This window comes from Cynocephalus volans, chromosome 1, assembly GCF_027409185.1.
Source record: "Cynocephalus volans isolate mCynVol1 chromosome 1, mCynVol1.pri, whole genome shotgun sequence".
Classification (NCBI taxonomy): Eukaryota; Metazoa; Chordata; class Mammalia; order Dermoptera; family Cynocephalidae; genus Cynocephalus; species Cynocephalus volans.
This window is the reverse complement of record NC_084460.1, coordinates 98,221,473-98,241,130: the sequence shown is the minus strand read 5'-3', so window position 1 is coordinate 98,241,130 and position 19,658 is coordinate 98,221,473.

Genomic DNA, 19,658 nt, shown 5'->3' with positions numbered 1-19,658 from the left:
AATGCTGTACTTCCTGATCAACTTAGTGTTGTGTTGGACCATGTGACTTATTCTGGTCATGAATCAAAAACAGAAATGAGAAGTGAGTCACTTCCAGGCCAGAGAATTTTATTATTGGTACAAGGCCCCCAAAGTTCTCTTTCCCTCATTCCACTGTTGGCAGACTTTGAGATGGTGGTTGCTCCACCAACTTGGGTTCTGGAGTGAAGAGATAATCTAGCAGAACTTTCACTCAACCATCAAAAGACATGGAACATCAGGGAGAATAAACCTTTGTGCCATGAACCACGAAGATTTTGTGATTGTGACTGTAGCATAAACTATGTTGGCACAGTCCAATGAAAATAAAATGCAAGCCACATACGTAATTTAAAATTTTCTAGTGGCTACCTTAAAAATGCAAAAAAACAAAAACGTGAAATTAAACACCAGGTACATTTCAAGTGCTCTATCGCCACATGTGACTAGAGACTACTGTATCAGACAGACCAGACATTGCTTATTATGCTGAAACGGACAATGTATATTATCTAATTGATCACTAAGATTTTCTCAAGAAACATAGATACACACAGTAGGACAAATGGCTTAGAAATAGGAGATCCAGTAAATTCTAGATTGCTTTAAGATGACAATGGGTTATCCTAGTGGATATGTTTCTGGGCAATGAAAAAACAAAGAGCAAGAAAAGCATAGAACATTAGGAACGTAAATGTAGCTCCAATTATCCTTCACATCTTAGTCCCTGAAAATAGAAGTGCAGAAGGCACGGCTATATCTTGAAATACCATAGTTGGGTCTCAAGGAACCAAATAATATAAATGATTTTTTAAAAAAGAATAAAGGATATTTCTCAAGGAGATGACATCAAATATCTATTCTATAGGGTTGTGGAACTGAGGAAAAAAATACAAAATGAAGCAAGAGTTTTAAATGTATCAAAAGTAATCAAGAATCAAAGAAAGACAAAAACAGAGTTAAAGTGTTGAGGTTTTAACAAGAAATGATTATTAGTGATTTGGAAGTATATCTTTGGTGAATTCACAAGTGAAGGGGCCAAATTAAAGGAAATTCAAAAGAAATCTAGTGAAGTGAAAATTGAAGCACTGAGCAAAAGGAAATAGTAAGAGTAGAAACGCACTTCTGTAAAATAGGACTTCATTTTAGCTGAAGAACCCAGGGAAACTTAATAAGAGAAAGCAGCCATTCGTGGGTCTATGTAAAGCTAATAATGGAATACAGGATTTTACAAGGAGATGAGTGGCATGAGGGTAAAAAAGAGCAGAGGACTTAGACAAGGATCAAATACCCCATCTGGAGGCTTAAAGGAATAAAATGTGAGGTACAGCTTTAGATTGTCTGCCAATCAAAGGTGAAATCTCTGATCTATTGAGAATTACATGTTTAAATAATTGGTTACCCTGACTTTGAATGAAAGGAAGCACAGAATTTATCTGTAGTTGGAAGTTTAGCTGTAATAAAGGATATGAGAACTTGACTGACTAATGACACGATTTCTATAGAAATGTGTATATTTTTCATACAGGTAAAAATGAATAAAATTTTTAGGAAAAATAAAAATGAATCAAAATCAAGTCTATCATATGAAATAGAAATAGCCTTAAAAAGGAAAAAAATATTCAATCAAAACAAAGATATTTTTCTTAAAAACTGGATAACATAAAGGCTTGTTATGCTTTTAAACATCCTAGAAAACAAGCAATACTATGAAATTCTAGCACTACATTATTTCACTTATGCACTATTTTTCTGAGTTTATGTCAAACTTCAAAGTCCTTGAAAAATCAAGGTCTCTGAGTGCTTTACATCTATGATTTATCTATTTTCTCACATAAATCTTGGCATCAATGTATTGGGAAAATAATAATAGCAATAAAAAAATGAAGGCAAAATAAGATAATTCTCTAGATTCATATGCCTAAACCTAAAATTTATGAAGTGTTTGTTAGTTTCAAGAAAAGTAAGTATCACAGTAGATTGCCATGTAATTTTTCTGATAGGGTACATCCTAAAAGTGAAGGGCAGTGTTGGACAAAGAATACTGAAAACAACAGCAAGGACACTGGGAAAAAACATTTTGAAAGATTCAAAAAAGCTAGAAAACTGGAAGGTTACATCAATTAAAGCAAAGCCAAAAAAATAAAAAATACTTTTGAAAGCCTCATTTTTTTTTAAAAAAAGCATCAAACCGTGAAAATAATTTTAACTAAAATTTTAAACATAATGATTGATTACACAACTGACAAAAATGATGAAGTATAAAGAAATAGGCTATGAAGTAATTATTTAGACTTTAGTTTCAAAATTAAAGCAAAAGAGCAGGCATTTGCTTAGCTTCAAATCAGATTTATGAGTAGAAAGGTGAGAAATTAAAAAAACAGCAGATTAACACCTTAAATGACGATTAACTCAATAATGTTTTTTCTGCTGATAGAAGATCAACACCGGCAGCTCTCAATAAAAAGTGCTAAATTAAGTAAAGATGATGGAAATTCTTAATTCATTCAGGTGGTTAAATATCTGGAAGTAATTCAACTAATCTCACCTTGAGAAATTACCCTCACAAACAGCTTTTGTGTGTGAGCGCAATATCTACTGTTTTCCAGCAGGAAATTTTTCTCCCCCAGGTGATTCAACCTCTGTTTCATTCATCCCCCATTTTCACCCTCTAATATCCACGGTGACAACACAGTGAACTCATCAGTGTCCTTTATTCCTTCCCCTCTCTCACACCCAGCATGGATGGGTATGTTTAGTCCAGAATGAGGGGGAGGCTCCAAGCCCGGGTGGAGTGAGACAGACCCGGGTCAGATAGACCTGGCTTCAGTGATCCCAGTAGCACCCTTTGTCCAATGTCGATGATGTTTCCTTTCTTTATTCACCAAATGGGGATCATAATACCTACCTCCCAGAGTTATAGTGAGAATTAGAGAAAGCAATGCTCGTAAAGCACTTAGTACATCTTGGCACATAGAAATGCTCAATAAGTTGATTTTGCTGTTAAGATCTGAGTCCAATACCTACATCATAGTATTACTGTCAGGATTAAAAGAGTTAAAATATGTAGTGTGCTTAGGACAGTGTCAAGCAAATAGTAAATGCAAAACTCCAATGCCGATTCTAGGTTTTACCACCCTCTTTTAGAAATACCACTTTATGTGGGTGTTCAATACTTGAAGGCTCATGTTAGCTACAAGAAGGAAAACCTGAGTATTACAGACACCATTTGTAGGAATGTGAGACTAATCTCTGCAGGGAGATCTTACACACTTTCCCATGAGACCTCTGGCTTCACCTAAGTCCCATACTAGCATGATCATACACTAGACTGTGACATCACAGTTGTCACTCAGGTTTGTCAATGTGCTTAGTGCTTCTTTTCTCTGACCATATTCCAGAACCAGGCAGACACGGGTTCTAATCCTGACTCTGTCATATATCAGCTTTGAGACTTGGGCAAATCACAGAATGTATCTGACTCTTCATTTATGAAATACCTCCCTCTCAGAGTTGCTGTGAGGTTTGGGGATATTATGTGCTCAGTGTCTGCCACGCATTCAGCAGGTGGTTATTAAATATTAGCTATGCAGTCTCCTTGTGTGAAATCTCTCTTAAGTCTCATTCCACCAGAATGTGCTTATTCGGAATGGGTCTCTCTTTACATAGTGGAATAACTTTACTCCTTTCTTAGCTAAATGCCCATGGTGTCCTAGAACCTCCTTAGACTCTTGCACACATTGACTTCTACCATGCCTTGTCATACCTGCCTGCTTCTAGTACCATCTCTCTACTTCTGCTCTCAGACTAGAGAAGGTTGCTGTCAGCCAAGGTGCCATACAAATGAGTCTTCAGTTTCCTATCACCCTTTATATTTTATAATTATAGATGTAAAAGTAGCCTTATAAAAATCATATGTTTTGAATTCAAATTGGCACTTCTTCCTATGTCTGGGTTACCTAAAACCATCTCTTTCTTTGTTTTCTAGCAAACTCCACACAGTTCACCCCAGATATATCTTACACCAAACTTTTAGCCTCTAGCCCATCATCAGGACTTCAGGAAGTCCCACGTGTCACCTTTTGCTTTGGATTTATTTTCCTCTACTTCCCATGGCAAGCTTAAATTTAGCCTTCCAAACCAGATCACGTTACCACCTGTGATGCCTCCTTCACCTCCCCCAAACCTCCTGGGTTATCCTGTCCCCTGAATTTCCGTGGCTCTATCACTGTCAGAGCTTTGGGAACACTGCATTATGACTTGTTGAATGTTATTTTTAACCCACTCGGCTATGAGGTTTTTGAGAAAAGAAGTAATGTCCTTTCCATTTTTTCAACCACACCATTAAGTGCATTACCTGATTTTCAATGTACTTTAAAAATGTTTAGTGACTAAACAGATAATTTTCACTCCTTTTACTTCAGTGAAATGACCAAGCTTATCACTAATAAGCTCCCATATTTGCTTATTCTCATCTCAACATAATTCTGCATCTATTCCTATCATATCAGTCTAAATAACAAACAGCAGCATATTAAAAGACCAAGTAGAATTTTCACCAGAAAAGGAAATATTTCTAAATGTTATATTTCTAATAGAAACATATTATATTTATATTTAATATAATATATGTGAACATTTAGAATATAAATATTTCTAAATGCAAATATGAAAAAGCTAAATACTAAGAAATTGATTAATACAATAACAGACCTAAAGTGAAAAGATCATACTATTGATATTATAACGTACAGCAACATTGAAAGATATTTCATACTAACCAAAATCCACTTGATAATAATGACAATTCTTACTAACAAGGGATAGAAAATTAGTTTGTTAATACGATAAACTATGTTTACCTAAAACCTTAAACCCACAACATACTTACTGAGTTTATGCTAGAAATGTCCCCATTACTGTAAGAGACAAGACAGCAGTGTTTACTCTTACACATATTTTTTGTCATAGGTAGAGAGGTAATATCCCATGTGATGATGAAGGAAAAAAAAAATACAAATTGGAAGGGAGGTGGTTAACATCATTTGATATTGATATAATAATTTTATCTAGAAATCCAAAGATAATGAATGACTGAGTATGATATTAATATGCAGAAATTAATGGCTTTTATGCATGCATACAGCAACCAGTTATACTATATAATAAATGAAAAACATCATTTAAATAAGAAAAAAAAAATCTAGGAATAAACTTACAAGAAATGTACAAATTCTATATGAATAGAAAATTTTACAGCATGAGGGAGAAAGAAGACTAAAACAAATAGAAACCATGTTCTTGGCTAGGAAAATACAAAATCATGTTTAGTATTCTCTCAAAGTCCATATAATTAATACATTTTTCATAAAAATATCCAGAAGAATTTTTTAAAAGTATACAGGCTATTCTAAACACCATGTAGAATTAAAAAAAAAATTAAGGCTAGCTAGTAAAAAATAAAAAGTAATGGAGGAAGATTATCTCTTTTAGATGCCAGAATATATTATAATGCAATAACAGTTAAAAGGTAGTTGTCCTATGGAGAAGTAGACGAGAAGAGGAATATAGAATAGCATACAGTGCCTATAAATAAATCACAATGTGAAATCTTAGCAAATGATCAGTAACATAAATAATAAGAATGACATTTCAAGTCAGTGAAGAAAATATATATCATACACTGAATGGTAATGGGATTATCTGAGTAACTATCTGAAAACAAAAAAGTTGGATATAACTTCATGCCTTATAACAAAATAAAATTCCACTGAACCAAGGATTTAAATGTAAAATAAATAAGTAAACAAATTACTCAAAGTAAACAGCAGAGAATTTTTAAAACATAATTTAGAATGAGAAAAGACTTTTGAAATTACACAAAAGTCAGAAGTGATAAAATAAAAACTGAATAATGTGACTACATAAAATTAAAAGATTATCCAAAAGCAGAAAAACTCTATGAACAAAGCCCTAAAATAGGAGATAAATAAGAGAAATATCTGCAACATGTATTGTAAACACATACACACGCATATAGATATGTACATATATACCTTTATGATATATAACTATAACTATATATATGCATACAACCATATATACACATACCTATATATAATTAAAGTCATAGTAAATGTAATTATATACAAATGTATATATATCTATAACTGTATGTAAGTTTGAAATAAATCATTACAAGACCCATAGCCCACTAGGAAAATAATGAGCAAACCAACAGAAGAAAAAAAAATATGGCTCTTATCTTGGAAAACTGTATCTCACTTATATTAACAGAAATGCAAATTAAAGTGAAAATAAGATCTTTCTTAACCTATCAATTTGGCAAAAAAAGAAAAACTTTCCTGTTAACATATTGCATTGGTGCCATTGCCTATAAAGCAATTGAAAGCCCAAGCGATAAGAGTGTTACTGGTACAGCTTCTGATGAGGGCATCTTAGAAAGATCTTTCAAGATTAAAAATGTACATACCCTTTGACCTAACATTTCCAATTTTCAGTATTTATTTTTGTATGTGTGCAAAAGGATGCCTGTATAAGGATACACATTGTAGTGCTTGTAACTGCAGAAGATTGAGCACAGTCTAATTGTCCATCAGTGTGGAGCACACTAAATAAAATACAGCATGTCTATAGAATAGAACTCCATGAAGGCTTAAAAGAATAAAGCAATGCTATATTGCTGGTGTATAGACTGTAGGTAGATGATAAATAGGTAGACAGATACATAGATAATTGCAAAAACAGTGCAGAACAGAACAGTGTGTACTATGCTGCTGACTATAAAATATTTTAAACAACCACATACATATAAACATACAGATTTTTAGAAATACATATACTGTATATGGAAGGATGAAAGGAAAACTGATCACAGTGATTGTCTCCATGATGGGGAAAAGAATGGCTGGGTGATGAGGACACCAGGAGATTAACTTTTCACTGTCCACCCTGCTGTACTTTTACATTTTGTACCATGTATACATATTAGCTAACAAAAATAAACAAAAACTACTCTAAACATTTAAAGTAAAAATAAGAGATATTTCTTCTCTCCAACACTTTTCTTCCCACCTCTGTCCTATGAAGCCCCCTCCTTTTGCATGCTTTTCTTCCTAGCATCTCAAAATGTGGCTTCTCTTTTCTCTCACTTTAAATATCAGAAATCTTTGTAGGGAAGAACCGCAAAAATTCAAACAAGCCAATAAACAAAATCCCTCTAATTACTCTTATTGTTTTCTGTCTGCTCTCTTAGTTTTATTCCCCAATTATGAAAATATTTTTAAGTACCTTGTCCATGCCATACATTGTGTTAGGTTCCAGGAATACAATAGTGAAAAGGGCTGAGGTCTGTGCTCTCATGAAGCTTGCAGTCTAATGGAGGAGACAGCTAATCAGGCACTAATGGCATGGTGTGATAAGTTTCCTGATACAGAATGTGCAGGACAATAGGGGAGCTTAGAGAAGGGGCACCTTACCCGTTTGTTGAATGCCCATAAAGTGAACTTCAGAGGACGTAATTTTTAAGCTAGACAAGAAAGATGAGTAGGAGGGAATGAGTCATGAGAATGAGTTCCATTCAAGGAAAACAATATGAACGTATACTTAGACTGAAGAGAGAACCCACCGCCCTTTATAAAAGAAGTTTAAAGTTGCTGAAACATAAACAAGGGCTTGATGAAAGATGGATATTTGAAAGCAGAGAGACTGGAGAAAGGAAGACAATTATGAGATAATGGCAGCAGTAATTTTATGTAGTCATATTTTATACCTTTTATTTTATTGCTTCTGATTTTTGTGTAATTCAAAGTCATTTCTCATTCCAAATTACATTTTTTAAAAAATTATCTACAGTTTTCTTCTAGTAATTTATTTACTTATTTATTTTACATTTAAATCTTTAATTCATTGGAACTTCAAAGATGATAGTAAAAAGGATTTGAAAAGATGGGGGAAAATGAATAGATTCAAAAGATTTTGAGGAATTTGGATGCACAAGATTTGGCCATTGATTGGATTTTGGAGATGAGAAAGAAAAAAGAGTTAAGAATTATTCTAAATTTCTCTGCTAGAGTAACATGGAATGATGCTGTCATTCACTGAGATAAGGAAAACAGAAGAAAGTCTGTTTGGAGTTAGAAACTTTAGAGTTAGAAAATCTTTGAATTCAGCATTCTGCATAGTGAGTATGGGGTGTCGAGAAGATGTCCCAGTGGAACTGTCCTGTGAGCACTTGAATATGCTGGTCTGTAGTTCATGAAAATTGACCTAAGCTGGAGTATAGATGTGGGAATCATAACTATACAATTTGAAGCTTAAGCCATGGAAGTAGATGTGATTGCACCAGGAAAGTGCATAGAGGGAAAAGAGAAGAAGCTTTAAAGAAATGAAATAAATGGAACCACAATTTAAGGGATAAGAGAGGATAAAACATCTGAAACAAAGAAGATGGAAAGTAAAACTAGAGAGTAAGGACAGTATAATACCACAGAAGGCAAAAAAAGAATATTCTAGTAAGAAGTGAATAGTCTGTACATGTCAAATATAGTTAAGGAACAAATAAGATAAATGCTAAAAATTAGTTCATTGGATTTGGAACAAGCAATTTTTATCAATGAGTAATGGATGCACATTCCTAATGTACTGGTTGAGGAGCAAGTCAGAGTGGTAAGAAGCAGAGGCGGACGGTGAGAGAAATTTGGTAAGAAGTTTTCTGAAGATGAGAGAAAAGAAAGACAATGGTAGCCATGAATAAACTTTCATAATGAATCGTCTGTGTTTGTCCTCTCCGCCCATTCCCACCAAGGCCCCAATAATTCTCCTATTTTACCTTCTGCATTCCCTTCTCATTACTGCACTTAAGGAGTACAAGAAGCTCATCGTGGAATGATAGACAGTGAACACAAGCAATTAGAAAACAATGTGCATAGTCCCCTCCTGCAACAACATAATGCATGTCATAAATTCATTAATAGAAGCCAGTAGGAGGTCTCATGAGAGAATAAGAAAATGATTAATAAGGATAATTACATTAATACATTTACTAATTACCTACTAAGTGACAGATCTAGTGCTTAAAGATATGAGAAGAGTAGCAATAAATTAAGTACATAGATAGTAATGATATGAATAGATATAATGATGAATAGATAGAGTGATGGAGTTGTAGAATGATAGATAGATAATATAAATGTAAATACAATGAGTCTTTTTAATCCTTAACATAATTCTATGGGGTTGATGAGGTTAATCAATCGGTATAAATCACATTACTACCAAATTATTGGAGCCACTTCTTTCTGAGTTCAAAAATCATGCTCTTCTGCTAATATCTTGCTGTCTAAACTCTTTTGGTGTCAGGACAATGAGAAGTGGCATGTTTTATAGAGAGTACCATGTAAAAACTGTATGGAAGAACACACATAAAGCTGAATAAGGAGGCAGATTTTTTTAATGTAGTTTTGAGGATTTGGGACTTTGTTTTCGAGGCAATGAGAAACCAATAAAGGGTTGCAAGGTGAGGCTGTACGTGATGAGTTTTACATTGGCATCTGTGTCAAAGACGGAAGAGAGCGAAAATAGAAGGAACAGTTGGAAGGTGATTTCAACAGTCTGGGCGGAAGTTCAAGGCGGGAGGCGGGGCATGGAATTACCATTAGCTGATTGACATAAAGAGTTCAGGAAGAAGAGTACATTGCAAAGGAAAATGAGTTCTGTTTTCGTCACCTGAAATTTGATAAGCCCGTGGCTATCAATCTAAGAGAATTAAAAGGAAGGTTTTGAAAATCATGTTCAAGAAGGACAAAATCACATGATCATCTCAATAGATGTAGGAAAAGCGTTTGATAAAATTCAACACCATTTCATGATAAAACAAAAAAGCTCTCAATAAACTAGGAGCCTGAAAACAGTATACTAGTGGAATAGAGGCATGGAGACAGACATTTAGAACACTAAAACATGATAGAGATCCACACATATATGATCAACCAATCTTCAATGAGGGTGCCAAGAATACACAGTGGGGAAAGAATAGTCCCTTCAGCAGATGGTACTGTGAAAATTGAATATCCCTATGCAAAAGAATGAACCTGGACCTCTATCTTACTCCACATACAAAAATCAATTCAAAGTGGATGAAGCACCTAAAAGTAACAACTGAAACTATAAAACTGTTAGAAGAAACATAGAGGAAAAGCTTCACGACACTGGTCTTGGCAATTATTTCACGGATATGACACCAAAAGCACAGGCAACAAAAGCAAAAGTAGACAAATGGGACTACATTAAACTAAAAATCTTCTACACAGCAAAATAAACAATAGAGTAAAAAGGAAACCTATAGAATGGGAGAAAATATTTGTAAACAATACATCTGATATGGGGTTAACACCCAAAATAAAGAACAAATTTCTATGGTTTGATAGAAAACAAAGAAAGAAAGAAAGAAAATGAAAAAGAAAAATTAATAACCTGATTTAAGAATGGGCTAAAACCTTCAGTAGACATTTCTCCAAAGAAGACATACAAATGACCAACAGATACATGAAAAGACGCTCAACATCACTAATTATCAGGGAAATGCAAGTCAAAACCACACTGAGATATCATATCACAACTGTTAGGATGGCTGCCATTAAAAAAAGAAAATACAAGCATTGATGAGGCTGTGAATAAATTGGAACCCTTGTACATTGCTGCAGGGAATGTAGACTGGTACAGCCACTACGAAAAACTGTATAAAACTTCCTTAAAAAATTCAAAATAGAACTACCATATGATTCAGTAATCCCATTCTGGGCATTTATCCAAAAGAATTAAAATTAGTATCTCTAAGAGATATTAGCATTCCCGTGTTTATTGCAATATTATTCACAATAGCCAAAATGTAGAAACAACCTAAATGTCCATCAGCAGATAAATGGATTAAAAAACAAACAAACAAAAAAAAACACTTGGATCAAGGTGGCAGAATGGACAGTCCCTAGCATCACTCTACCCCAGAACTGATTGATTTACGACCATTAGAAAGAAAGCGCTGTCAACCTGGGACCACTGCAGCTCAGGGGAAGAGAAAGAGAGACCTCCAGAGCTTGGAAAAGTGGGAGAAGCCACAGCGAGAGGGGGAAGGGACCACTCCAACTGTTTCAAGCCCTGGACACTTCAGGGCTGGCCCAGTGAGGGATGGGAAGAAGCTGCGGCACACAGAGCAGAAGCTACCAAAAGCCACAGCTGAACCCATTACATGAAGTTGCTTGGAGTCCACTTCCCATGGGGTAGACCATGTGCCCAGCAGAAGAGGGCTTCAGAGTGCACCATACCAGCCCCCAGGCTGGCAAGACCACTGATAGGGTTCCGGTGGATCGACATAGGAGCGAGGTGCTGCAGCCCACCGAAGAAAGAAGCCACTCAGAGACCAGTGAGTCATTTGCAAGGGACCCGCACATGGCCCACCCCACAGGAAATGTTAGGAATGTGGGGGGAGGCTGGCCCACCAGGGGAACATTGGGGTTCAGTGTGGGCAGCTGATCTGCCTTCTAATCAGCATAGAACCACTCAGTGGAGACTGGTCAGGGCAATAGAACTGCAGGGGTGCAATTTGCTGGAAAGACACAGTCCCAGGCTGGAATTTTGACACAAGCCAGATATATCTGGCCTTGCAAGATGCAGAAGTAATTAAAAGACCAACAATTAAAATCTGATCTACACAAAAAGGCTTCCCCAGAGAATCAGTAGCAGAGCAGCAATTTAGCTCAACCACAGATCTCAAGTGCTGGTCCCCCAATTTTGGAATTAACAAAAGGATAACAATTATTTCCAGTGAAGAGCTTAAGTGACAGTGGTGGTAGCTAATAATCCACCACAGAACTGAAAACAAAACAAAGCAAAACAAAACAAACAAACAAAAAACAATCACAAAGACCAGAGAAAAAGCTCTGGTATTAGCCAGTATATGTCTAACACCACTAAAAACAACTATAAAACCTAGAAGAGGTAGCAGTCTGTTCAAATGCCCAGGCAACAATGTAAAGAAAAAAAATATTCAAAATCACTAATCATCAGGAAAATTTGAATTAAAACCACAATGGCATATAATCTCACCCCAGTTAGAAAAACTATTATCAATACAGAAGATAACAAAAGCTGGCGAGGATGCAGAGAAATGGGAACCCTCCTACATTATTGTTAGGAATGTAAATTAGAAAACAGTATGGAGGTTCCTCAGAGAACTAAATATAGATCTACATTTTGACCCAGCTATCCCCCAAGTGGGTATATGCCCAAAGAAAAAGAAATCAATGTATCAAGACAACTGCACTCCCATGTTCATCGCAATGCTATTCACAACAGCCAAGAGACAGAATCAACCTAAATACCTAACAATGGATGAATGGATTAAAAAACTGTGGTACATATACACAATAGAATACTATTCAGCTATAAAAAGAAATGATATCCTATCACTGCAGCAACATGGATGTAACTGGAAACCATCATGTTAAGTGAAATAAGTCAGGCACAGAAAAACAAATACTGCATGATATTACTCATGTGTGGAATCTAACAACAACAAAAAATGGTTCTCATGGAAGTAGAGAGGAGAATAACGGTTAGCTGAGGCTGGGAGGGAAGGGGATTAGAGGTGAGGAGAATTGGTGGACTAATGGGTACAAAACTATGTTATCCACAATAAGCAAACCACTGTGCAGTATATGCATGTATTGAAAAACCACTGTAACCTATAAAATGTACAACTAAATGTTAAAATGAAATCTAAAAAATAAACTTTAGTTTGTTGTATATATACTATGAAATAGTGTTCATTCTTATAAAAGAATGGAAAAATGGATTAAAGTGAGAACATTATACTAAGTGAAATAGGCCAATTACAGAAGGACAAACACTGCAAGATCCCACTTAAATGAAGTACCTAAAATCATCAAACTCATAGAAGCAAAGAACAAAAATATGGTTACCAGGGGATAGGGGAAGGAGAAAACAGGGACTTGCTAATCAAAGAGTATATGATTTTAATTATGCAAAATGAAGAAATTCTATAGATGTGCCATACGACATTGTGCCTATGGATAACAGTACGTTATTGTATACATAAAATCAGTGAAGAAGGTAGATCTTATGTTGTGTTCTTACCATAATAAAATAAATAAATAAAGTTCAAATAACAATTATTCTTCAAAATAACCCTGTATGACTTTTAAAAACATGCTATTTATATTTCATGTGATTCATCCAGGATACATCACACTTACTTACTGAGCATTTTTTATTTCATGTGTATAATCATTCGTATGTTTTAAAAGAACAGTGAATAATTTAATATAATACCATGGTATTATTTATACATAGCAATGTGAATCTAATATATATTATTGAAACTGATGGAAGATTTCACCAAAACAAAAAAACATTTATTTTATTCACCAAAAAATTGAGATCATATTTAATGAAAAAAACAGGGACTTCCAGTTTCCAGTTCAGCATGTAAGGAGCTTAGAAGTCATCATTCTCTCCTAACAAATAAAAAGCTGAACAAATATAAAAATCAACAACTTTTCTTAGTTCCATCAGTGAGGTTACAGGGCAAATCACTGCTCCAAAAATTGGAGAGAGAGACAAATACAGAAAATCACAACTTACTGGAGCAGAAACTCTTGAGCAGACACCTCTGCTGGAACCAGTGCTGGGCATAGGGAAACCTAAACTGTAATTGACAAATTACTGGAGGCTTAGTGTGAACAAGTCTTAGGTTTATAAACTCTAGGAAGACACAGTAAAAAGCCCCCATGCTTTTGTAAGTGTTATTTCTAGGCACTCTACCAGGTCCTCACAGTGAATATCAGAGAAAAATACTCTCATTTTCAGCAAAGAGAGGGGAAAAGTAACCATTTTGAAATATGACAAAACATTCTATTTTTCTTCACAAGGGTTGCCCTCCAGCAAAAACTATTTTACCAGAATCTAACCTGCCGGTGTTTTATCAGAGCCAAACTGACCTGGAAGGGAAATAGCCTCTATCTAGCAGCTCTAGTCTTCCACATAGGGGAACAGAAATACCCAAATTTAGCTCCATCTAGTCAACTTGTTTCACTTGATGAGGGAAAAAAAACTGAGAAGCACTTGTGGAGTTCACAGTCCAGGGGCACAGGCTCATCAGAAGACTGAGACCCAATTATAAAACTTTGCAACATTTCCCCCTTTCCACACTTTACCTTTGCATTAATAAAAGCATATTTACTGCAGTTCCTTTTAGCCAATACATATGTCTACCTTTCAACAAAAATCACAAAGCATACTAAAAGGCAAAAAATACAGTTAGAAAAGATTGGACAGTCGTCAGAACCAGAGTCAGATATGGCAGAAATGTTAGAATTATCAGATGGGAAATTCTTATTAAAAACTACAATTAATATGCTAAGAGCTTGACTTGTAAAAAGTAGGCAACATAAAAGAACAGATGGATAATGTAAGCAGAGAGATGGAAATTCTGAGAAAAAATAAAAAAGAAATAATAGAGATAAAAAACACTGTAACAAAAATGAAGATGCCTGCAATGGGTTCATAGTAGACTGAACACAGCTGAGGAAAAAATCTCTGAGCTCAAGGATATGATAATAGAAACTTCTGAAACTGAAAAGCAAAGAGAAAAAAGATTGGGGGGAAAATAGACCCCAGAATATTTAAAAATTGGAGGATAACTAAAAAAGGTATAACAAGCACATAATGGGAATGCCAGGAGGAGAAGAAAGAGGAAGGGAGGGAGGGAGGGAGGAAGGAAGGAAGGAGAAAAAGAAGGAATGAAAGGAAGGCAAGCAATATTCAAAGCAATGATGAGTGAGAATTTCCCCAAATTAATGTCAGACAACAAACCACAGATCCAGAAAACTCAGAGAACACCAAGCAAGATAAATGCCAAACACATACACTTAGTCATACTATATTCAAACTTCAGAAAATCAAAAACAATGAAAAAAATCTTGAACGAAGCCAGAAGGAAAAAAATACCTTAACTATACAGGAGTAAAGATAAGAATTACATCCAACTTCTCTTCAGAAACCTTTACAAGTGAGAAAAGTAACAGCAAATTACACATTCTTCTCAAACTCAAATGAAACATTCACCAAGATAGACTACATTTGGGGCCATAAAACACACCTTAAAAATTCAAAAGGAAGGAAATCATGCAATATCTACCTTTAAAAGCGAGAAAAGAGTGAAGTAAAATAGTTAAAGTTTTGAGAGAAAAAAGCCATCAACCTGGGATTCTGTACCCTAAGAAATTATACTTCAAAAATGAAGGAGAAATAAACAATTTCTCAGACAAACAAAAATTTAGGGAATTGATTGACAGTAGACTGGCATTTCAGGAAATGTTAAAAGAAGTTTTCTAGAGGGAAGAAAAATGATATAGATCAGAAACTTGGATTTATACAGAGAAAGAAAGAGCATTAGTGGAAGGTAAAATAAAAACTTTTATTTTGCTTATACTTAATCCGATAAACAAAAGTTTGTTCAAAATAATAATAACCACTATGTATTTGATTATGTATGTACATATAATACAAATGCATATGTATTATATGTGCATACATATGTTTAAAACATATAATTAAAGTGAATGACAAATACAAGGAAAAGGAGGAAAAATTAGGATTTTTTTTTTTTTTTTTATTGTCAGGTACTTGCACTACCAGTTAAACCATACAGTTTTATTAGAAAGTGAAGACAAGTGAACAGATATGATGTTGGGTGGGGTGGGAAGAGGGAGGGTGAAAGAGAAACAGGTAAAGGGTCACGAAAATCAACTACAATGTATGTTGAGAAGTTAAAATAAAAAAATAAAAAATAAAAATAAAAATCCTGAAAAAAAAAGTGAACTTTCATCAGTTGTACATGTACATTGCAAACTTCAGGGCAACCACTTTAAAAAGTAAAAAAAGAAATATAATTTATATACTAAGAAAGGAGAAAAAACAGAATCATGTACATGTAAATTGCTCAAGTAAAACCACAAAAGGTTGAAAACTGCAGAAGAGGAAAATTGGAACAAAGTATAAAGACAACAAATAGAAAATAGTAAGAATTACAGCAAATATTAATCCAACTATATTAATAAACTCTTTAAATGCCATTTCTTTGAATACACCAATTAAAATACAGATTGTCAGAGTAGTTCAAACAACAAGATCCAAGTATATGTTGTAAGTTGTCTACAAGAAACCCACTTTAAATATAAAGACATATATAGATTAAAAGCAAAGGGATGAAAAAAGATGTACCATTCAAAAATAATTCAAAGAAAGCAGGAGTGGCTATCTCAGAACGAGCAAACTTCAGAGCAACAAACATTATCAGAGATAAAGAGAAGCTGCACATAATGACAAAGGGGTCAATACTCCTAAAATACAAAAAGGACAAAAAAGCAGTGCTGAAAAGGAGTATCAAAATAACTGAAGCAAAAACTAATAGACCTGCAAGGAGAAATAGATGAATCCACTACAATGGTAGGAGACATTAACACCCCTCTATCAGAAACAAACAGATGCATCAGGCAGAAAATCAGTGGAAATATAGTTATACTCGATAGCATCATCAATCAACTGGGTATAACTGACATCTATAGACTACTTGATCCAGTAACAGCAAATTACACATTCTTCTCAAACTCAAATGAAACATTCACCAAGATAGACTACATTTGGGGCCATAAAACACACCTTAAAAATTCAAAAGGAAGGAAATCATACAACGTCTACTCAGATCACAAAGGAATTAAATTAGAAATCAATAACAGAAAGATAGCTGGAAAACTCCAAAACACTTGGAGACTAAAAAACACACTTCTAAATAATGCATAGGCCAAAGAAGAAATCTCAGGATAAATTTTAAAATACTTTAAACTAAATAAAAATGTAAATACAACTTATCAAAATGTACGGGATGCAGTGAAAGCAGTGCTTACAGGAAAATTTATAGCATTAAATATGTATACTAAAAAAGAAGAAAGATCTAAAACCAATAATCTAAGCTTATACCTTAGGAAACTTGAAAAAGAAGAGCACATTAAATCCAAAGTAAACAGAAGAAAAGAAATACCAAAAATTAGAGCTGAAATCAATAAAATTGTAAACAGGAAATCAATAAAGAAAATCAACAATACCAAAAGCTGATTTGGGGGAAAAAATCAATAAAATTAATAAGCCTCTAGCCAGGCTAATTAAGAAAAAGAGGGAAAAACCACAGTTTACTAATACAACAATTGAAACAGGGAACATCAGTATGGATTTCACGGACAGTGAGAGGATAAAAAAGAATACTTTGAATAACTCTATGCCCACACACTTGATAACCTAGATAAAACAGTTCAATACCTTAAAGGACAGAATCTGTCAAAACTCTTAAACAGATCTAATTTATGAATAGATCTATCTATTTGTTTAATAGACATAGACCTGAATTGATATAGACCTAATTTAATATATCTATTAAATGGACCTCTCCAGGTGTCTATCTATTAATGATATTGAGTTTATAATTACTAACCTTCTAAAACAGAAAGCACCAGGCCCAGATGGGTTCACTAGTGAATTCTACCAAACATTTAAGAAAGATATTATACCAATTCTCTGCAATCGTTTTGGGAAGATAGAAGCAGAGGGAATACCTCCTAATTCATTTTATGAGGCCAATATAACCCTAATAATAAAACCAGACAAAGATATTATGAAAAAAGAAAACTACAGATCAATATCTCTTATGAATATAGATGTAAAAACCCTCCACAAAATCTTATCAAATTGAATTAAACATGTATAAAAAATATTACATAGCATAATCAAGTGGGATTTATCCCTGATATGCAAGGTTGGTTCAACACTTGAAAATTAATGTAATCAACCATATCAACAGGCTAAGGTAGGAAAAGCATTGACAAAATATATCACCCATTAATGATTAAAAATTCAGTAAAACAGAGACAGGAGGGAATTTGTTCAGATTGATAAACACATCTACAACCCCCCTGCAGCTAACATTAGAATGGTAAGAAGTGAAAATTTTCCACTAAGATTAGGAACAACATAAGGATGTTCCTTCTCTCTCATCACTGCTTTTCAACATTGTGTTGGAAGTACTACCCGATGCAATAAAACAAGAAAATAAAAGTTCACAGATTAGTAAAGAAGAAATAAAACTATCTTTGTTCACAGATTTTTCTATGTAGAAAATCTGAAAGAATGAAAAAAAAGACTCTTGGAGCTAATAAGCTATTATAGTAAGTTTGCAAGACAGAAGTTAATATACAAAAGTCAATTGCTTTCTTATATACCAGCAATTGAACAAGTGAAATATGAAATTAAAAATATTGTTATTTATATTAGCACCCCTAAAACTGAAATACTTAGGCATTTACCTAACAAAATATGTACAATATATTTTGTATTTATTTATAACCTATCAAAATATATACAAAATACCTAACCAAATACGTAAAAGATATCAAAGAAGGACTAAATAAATGGAGAGATAATCTATATTCATGGATAGGAAGAGTCCAATATTGTTAAGATGTCAGTTCTTCTCAAATTAGTGTATAGATTGAACACTATCCCAGTCAAATTTTCAGCAGTTATTTTGTGGATATCAACAAATTGACTCTAAAATATATTGGAGAGACAAAGTACCCAGAGTAGCTAACTCAGTATTAAAGAGAATGACAAAGTTGGAGGACTGACACTACCTGACTTCAAGACTTACTATAAAGGTACAGAAATAAAGACAGTGTGATATTGGTAAAAGAACAGACAAATAGATTAGCAGAACAGAATAAAGATCCCAGAAATAGACCTACATAAAAAGAGTTTGCCAATTTTTGATAAAGAAGCAAAGATAATGCAATAGAGAAAACATAGTTTTTTCAACAAGTGGTTTGCCAATTTTTGATAAAGAAGCAAAGATAATACAATAGAGAAAACATAGTTTTTTCAACAAGTGGTGCTGGAACAACTGGGCATCCATATGCTAAAAAAAAAAAAAAAAAAAAAAAAAAAAAAGAACCTAGACAGACCTTATACTCTTCAAAAAGACTAACTCAAAATGGATCAAAAACTTAAAAGTAAAACACAAAACTGTAAAATTCTGACAAGGTAACATATGACAAAACCTAGATGACCTTGGATATGGTAATAACTTTTTAGATACAACACTAAAGACATGATTCATGAAGAAAATAATTGATGATATGAACTTCTTTAAGACTAAAATCTTCTGATTTGAGAAAGACAATGTGAAAAGAATAAGAAGCCAAGCCACAGACTGAGAGAAAATATGTGAAAAAGACATAGTTTGTAAAGGACTATTATCCAAAATATACAAAGAACTCTTGAAACTCATAAAAAGAAAAAAAAAATGGAACAACCTGATTAAAAAATGGGGAAAAGACTTGGACACTTCCCTGAAGAAAATGTGTAAGATTAACAAGTAAGCATAACAAACAATGCTTAATATCATATGTCATTTAGAGGACTGCAAATTAAAACAACAAGATACCACTACATGTGCATTAGAATGACCAAAGCTGAAAACACAAACAACAAATGAT